Raw genomic sequence first — 6000 nt, forward strand, 5'->3', positions numbered from 1 at the left:
CAAGTAACATACAGAAATGGACATGCTCCGTTATCCACCTCTGCTGTAAGCAGCTCTGCCATCTGGCACTAGCAAGTATTTATCTAAAAAGTAAATCTGAATTAAGGATCATGAACTCACTCATTTTAAACTGTGTTTCACCTGAACACAGATCAATTCAGAGTCATGTGAGGCATCAAACCTACAAAGTCACTACCATTTATGTAAACCTACACAGCAGAGTCAGAGGTACTCTGCTGCTTTAAAAGATGAAGCATCAAACTGAGTTAATCCCAGATTTCTGCATTGCTTCAGCACAGAAGTAACATGTCATTGTAATCCAGGTCATAATCTCATTTAATCAGAGCAAAAGGAACTATACGCATCCTTACGCTGGCTCTGACTCCAGAGCAGGGCAGGGGGACCCGTAGTCATGAAGGACTAGTCAAGTGGGAACTCAGACCCTGAAGGCAAATGAAAGGACCATCATTGCTATATTGACAGTACAGGCTACACCCATCACTCCTTATTTAAAGTAGCACATGCTCAAAAATACACGAAGGTTTCAACAGACAAAAATTGAGACTTTGACTTTTAAAACCTCATGCAATGCAATGAGGTGGGGGCCCCTCCAGCAGTTTGGGCCTTCCATGGCAAACAGGATGTATTCACCATCTCCCTCTGTGTCCTGCCTGAACTGCTCCAGGATTAAGTGAAGAGCTTTTCAGGACACAGTATAAATGAAAATTTAACAGTTCTCTCCCCTTCCTCTAAAAAAACAGCAACTAATCTAATCCAGACAAGACAATTTATTCAGAAAACAGGAAAAAGCAGATACCCTTTAGATGCATGCACATATACAAATAAAAGACCCCCAAAACAAGTGAAATAAAAATTGTCATTTCTAAAAATTACACAAATAAAAAGATTTCTCCAACAAATACAATGGTTCAGTACTGCAAACAGTGCTATTCATACTGCTCACAAAAGGACTTTATTTCAATATAACTCCAGTTTCCAGGGGCTTGCTTATAACATTCGAAAAAAAAGAGATAAAAACTTGTTAAAAAAACCCTCAAATTTTCCCTCACTTCTTTTCAAATTTATTGTGACAACAGAAATGCTGTGCTGTTCTGTGACACAAGGATGTACTACAGAAACACCAATATACTGCTACCTTTTCTGCAGAGTCCTCTTTCAGAAAGTCTAATCTCAAATAGCAAATCACTATAGAAAATACGACCACCTTTTTTTTGGGGGAAAAAAAAAAAAAATCATTATTCAGTGCACAGACCACCTTCTGCTATGTGTAAAACAGCATCTGATACAGCACTGCTGCAGTTTGGGTTGATCATTAGGTAAAACTGTAATACAATCAAAAAATCACCCATATTAAAGATGACTCATGTAAATTCATTTCAATAACAAGACTGGATTTCCCCCATGCTCTTCACCAGCCATTTAGCAAGGCAAGCTATAAATCATCGCTGACACAGCTTTTGCGTAACAGAGTGTAAATGCTCCCTCCCACTAAAGGTTTCAGAGCTTCAAGAATTTTGGAGAAATGTTTATTTTCTCCATGGCACTCATTTCTCTACTTACTACCCACAGCAACAGCTATGTTTCCTGCAGTCACTTCCCCCTGCCATAGCAGGGAGAGGTAGAACAGTATGCACAAGGACCATGGCACTGCCCGTTTCAAAACTTCTGCTCAAGGACTGAGGAAGCAAAGCATGTAAGAGATCAGAGCTAATCCAGCAGCATTGTTTCCCAAGTGCCAGGAAGTAAGACGAAGGGCTCAGAATAACACAGTTAGGGCATGGCCACAAAGGAAGCCACAGAAAAAAGCAGCAGGTTTTATGAAGGAAGAAACAAATAAAAGGACGGCTGAACATCCCACCTGTTGTTCGCAACACAAGCTGCACAGGAGCAAAAGGGAAGAGCTGAATTACATGAGCTTTGCACCATTTAAGGCTTGCCTAGGTGGAAAACCCACCAAGGGGAGAGAATCACTGAACAGGTTACAGTAGAGCAGCTGAAGTGAGAATCAAAAAAGGGGTCTTAAATTTCAGCAGGAAGTCTGCAAAAGCTTCAGCTAGGGCAGAGATAACAAAACATGGCTCTGGGGTAATGCAGAGACAAGAAAACCAGGCATGCAAGCACAGGTGATGTCCTGTAGGTTAGGAACAGGAGGGGAGAATAGTGAGCTGGAAATAACAAACATTTACTACAGAAAAGAAAGGCCAAGGAGATAATGAACTCTCACACAGAAGTACAGGTGAAATGGTCCCAACAGCTTCTGCTATTTGTTGCTTTTACGGCCTGATACAAAGCCAACTTAAAGCAACAAAAACTAACTTCCAAGATGTCTAGAGGCCAGACTCTGACAAGCCCTAATATTCTTATTACAAAATCCCTGCACAGAAGGATCAAACACAGCTGCTTCCTTCGCACTTAACACAAAGTTATGATCACTTCCCTGCACAATCTCTCCTGCCTTGGATATTTACATTTTAGTTGTGCCTTGTTGATATATCCAAAAGGCTGCATGTAATTATCAAGACAGTATCACAACAAACACCACTAAAATTGTTTTAGCTCTTCTCAGAAGCTTTCCAACTCACAGAAAACAAACTGTCCAGTTATCTTGCAAGGCTGGGCTTTTCCTTCTTTTTTCAGCTGATGCTCTGCTTCACTTTGTGGCATTCCAGCAGCCGAAAGAGTGACATAGCAGGCAGCAGGAGAATGAGATGAATCAGAGGGAGGTCTCTCTAGTGGTCAACACTTGCACAAAGCGTTTATGGACAGGTAGGATGGAGTGGCTGCCTTTGGGGTTGTGTTGACTCAGAAGCTCTCATCCTGGTTTTTAGATGTTAAGCATGTTCTTGAAATTTCTTTTCAAAATGTTAACAGTTAATTATTTAACTGTGCCCACAACACATTAATAAACAATTATGTAAACTCAATTGAAGATAATTGAGTTTTATTATCATAAATTATTTGCTCTGGTTTGACATAATACAGAATTTGTACGCTAAAAGCATACATACTTAAAGGCAAACATGAAGGCAAACACAATTCTGACACACGATCTTAGAAAACAATAATTCAGATACAAATTAGTGGAAAAGACTGTAAAGACTGTTTTATTTGGACTTGTTTGGATTTGGGAGGGAAAGGGAAGACTGCCATGTGCCAGAACTTTGTTACTGTGCAGTCCTAAAACTAACCCCAACATTGTTTAAACCAGCTTGCATTTATAATGCTGTAACATGAGAAATATTTTACAACAGAAACATAAATCATTAAAATCAGTCACCAAAATTTTGCTCTAGGAGATGGGCATCCATGAGTGACCTTGTTTTAAAAGCTTCTCTCACACTACAGTTTTCCAAGTTAGATGCCACAAGAAGTGGTATAATAAACTAATAAACCTTACTTTCCATTTTATTAAGAAACCTAATCTTTTTTAAAAAAGGTATTAATACCAAATCTAGTTATTTCATAGTAATGAAAACACTGTGCATGAATGAATGCTATAAATTAGCAAATAGATCAACCACCTGAAGTTTGGTGTAATTTTTAAATGACCTTACTACAGCACTGTATGTCTTTGAGAGAAGACAGTAGTCATTTTAATGTAAATTCTACAAGGAAATGTAGTTCCAAGTAGCTGAAAAGTAAGATAGTAAATCATCAGTTTTTGAAAATATCCTTATTCTTTCATTCTCAAAATACTATACAGAAGTAGCCAGGTTCCCTTGTTACTAAGAGCAGCTGCCAACCTCACTGTAAGATGCACTTTAAAGTGCCTTGCAAATCCAAATAAATGGGGGGGGAGGGAATGAAATAAAAGAAAATTAAAATTAAGATAAATTAATTATTGCGTTTCAGAAACCAAATCCCTAATTTAGCCTCTTGTGGGGAGTACAGAAAAGGCTCAAGATTCAGTGGATTCTACATGAGAATAATAAGTGATTCCAGTTTAGACTGTATTAAAATTATAGCACCAGAGTGAATAAAACAGCAATAAAGCCACTTCAAAAAACTGCTTTATTGCTTATTCAAATATCAACACTAACTAGAATATGTCCCACTTTTTGCATATAATCAATTGTCAGGACAGGATATGTATATATGTGGGCATTTAGTGGCACAAAGTGAAAATGACCCCAATATCTGGAAATATCATTTAAAGTATCTGAAGAAACTGTTTACATCCACCCACTTCACGTATCACAGCACGTACACACTCCCTGCCTGAATGCTGAAGGCAAAACAACACTGTGATTCTAAACGTAAAAAATTATTTTGCTATTTCTAATGCCACTGGTATTTATTCTATTAACACAGAAATTCAGAAGTCAGTACATTTAGTTTTAAGCAAGAACTACAGAATGGCAGTGCTCTCCAAAGAACAGTGCTGCTTAAAAACTAGTTGTTTTCCTTGCCCTACCATCTATCTAGCAGCACTGTTTCTTCGAAAGAGGTCTTCTGTCCTTAACATGGCTGCCATGCCTTACATAACATCAATGAATGAGAATATAGTTATTTTGTTTCCTAGGACATGCACTGCCCATTAGCCATATGATTCTCCATATGGCACTGCAAACAGTCAGACAAAGCTTTGCAGTAACGCAGCTCCAAAGATCAAGGTCCTCTGAGAATAAGCAGGAGCAGAAAGAGACTCTGCCTTCACAAGCTCTACATTCCCCTTCCTATCCTTCTCTAGTAAATAACAGGCATTCTTACCTTAAGAAAACAATAATAAAAACGGTGCTCAACAGAGCCTCCTCTCTTTCATCTGTGCTCGTAAAAAGAATTCTTGGCGCAACCGTCTGCTGCAGCAGGTAATCAATAATATAACCTGCTTCTTCTGTTGCCAGAGCTGCTCCATCTGAACGCTAGCTAACGTGAACACTGTCAGTGAGTCATACCAGTGACTCAGAGCAGATGCAGAGCTGCAGGAGGAGTTTAAGTTTCAGGCTTCCTCTGGCTCGCTTGCTCCTGCTCTATCGCGCAGGCACGCCTGTGTGCGTCTGCGTACCGTACGCCTGCAGACTGCCCCAGCTTCTTCTGGCAGCAGCAAGTTTGATTTCATCCTCTACATTATCTTGCTGGTTTGCTTTTTATTTTTTCCCAGGAGGGCAATTCTCTTTCTTTCTTCACTGTAAATATATTTATCTTGAATGCAAAAGCTTGCTCTGCAGACCAGGACAATACTGGGGTATGCCAGGCAGTGTGCTACGACAAGCTATCTGTGGGCTCATACCTCTCATCAAGATTAGGGGAAGAACTCAGAAGTTCTTAAACACTTAAAACAAAAGTATTAATTTAGAGCAATTTGTTTTAAGTATTTAAGAACTAAGAAGTTTTTGAATACTTAAAAGTATTAATTTAGAGCAATATACATTTATACATGAAAATTTTACAGCAAAGCGCCTTTGTTTTCATTAAGCACTCTGGGGAGGACAAATTTGGTCTCAAAGGCAGTGAGATAAAAGAACTGTAGGAAAAACTATAGGATGCACATGAGCAGAAATCCTGTGTGCCTGACACCAGTTTAGTAGGGAGAAGTGCCTATAGGAAAAGAGCATAGCTGCATTATAAACAGGGGCAGCACAGCTGGGTTTAGGGTTGAATTCTGGCAGTCTCCCCTGCAGCTATCTATCTCACGAGGCACCAATCGCCACAATCAAAGAAGCAATTTAATCTCCTGTTTATTTCCCAGGCCTGCCAGACTCCCCACCACATACAACTAAGAACAGGCATCATGACGCCAAAGTCAGGCACTTAACGCTAGATAGGGTTGATAAGCACTGCTGTACTGATTACACTCTATTTCTGAAAGGCACGTTATACTAAGCAGTTGCAGTGTTAAGTAAATCCAGCCATCAAAAGAGGCAGATGAAGACCTCTCCTACTGAGCCAGCAGGTCAACCACGTGGAAACAAATTACGGTGGGATGAATCAAGAGAGTATTGTCAAAAGAAGCTGTTGGCCAACGGAACAATGCCATTA

At 39.5% G+C, this 6000-nt stretch overlaps 1 protein-coding gene across 9 annotated transcripts in view; it reads right to left on the bottom strand.

Moving 5' to 3' along the window:
• INPP4A (inositol polyphosphate-4-phosphatase type I A) overlaps positions 1 to 4946 on the bottom strand; it is a 95092-nt gene extending 90146 nt beyond the window's left edge. For 3 of the 9 annotated variants that reach the window (XM_074908484.1, XM_074908470.1, XM_074908461.1), the window contains exon 1: positions 4732 to 4946. The gene's annotated coding sequence lies outside the window, so the exon portion shown is untranslated. The remainder of the gene's footprint in view (positions 1 to 4731) is intronic. The other 6 variants (XM_074908507.1, XM_074908477.1, XM_074908497.1 and 3 more) reach the window with 2 other exon arrangements.
• Positions 4947 to 6000: the final 1054 nt, after the last annotated feature.

The sequence above is a fragment of the Athene noctua genome, chromosome 1 (genome assembly GCF_965140245.1).
Source record: "Athene noctua chromosome 1, bAthNoc1.hap1.1, whole genome shotgun sequence".
Lineage (NCBI taxonomy): Eukaryota > Metazoa > Chordata > Aves > Strigiformes > Strigidae > Athene > Athene noctua.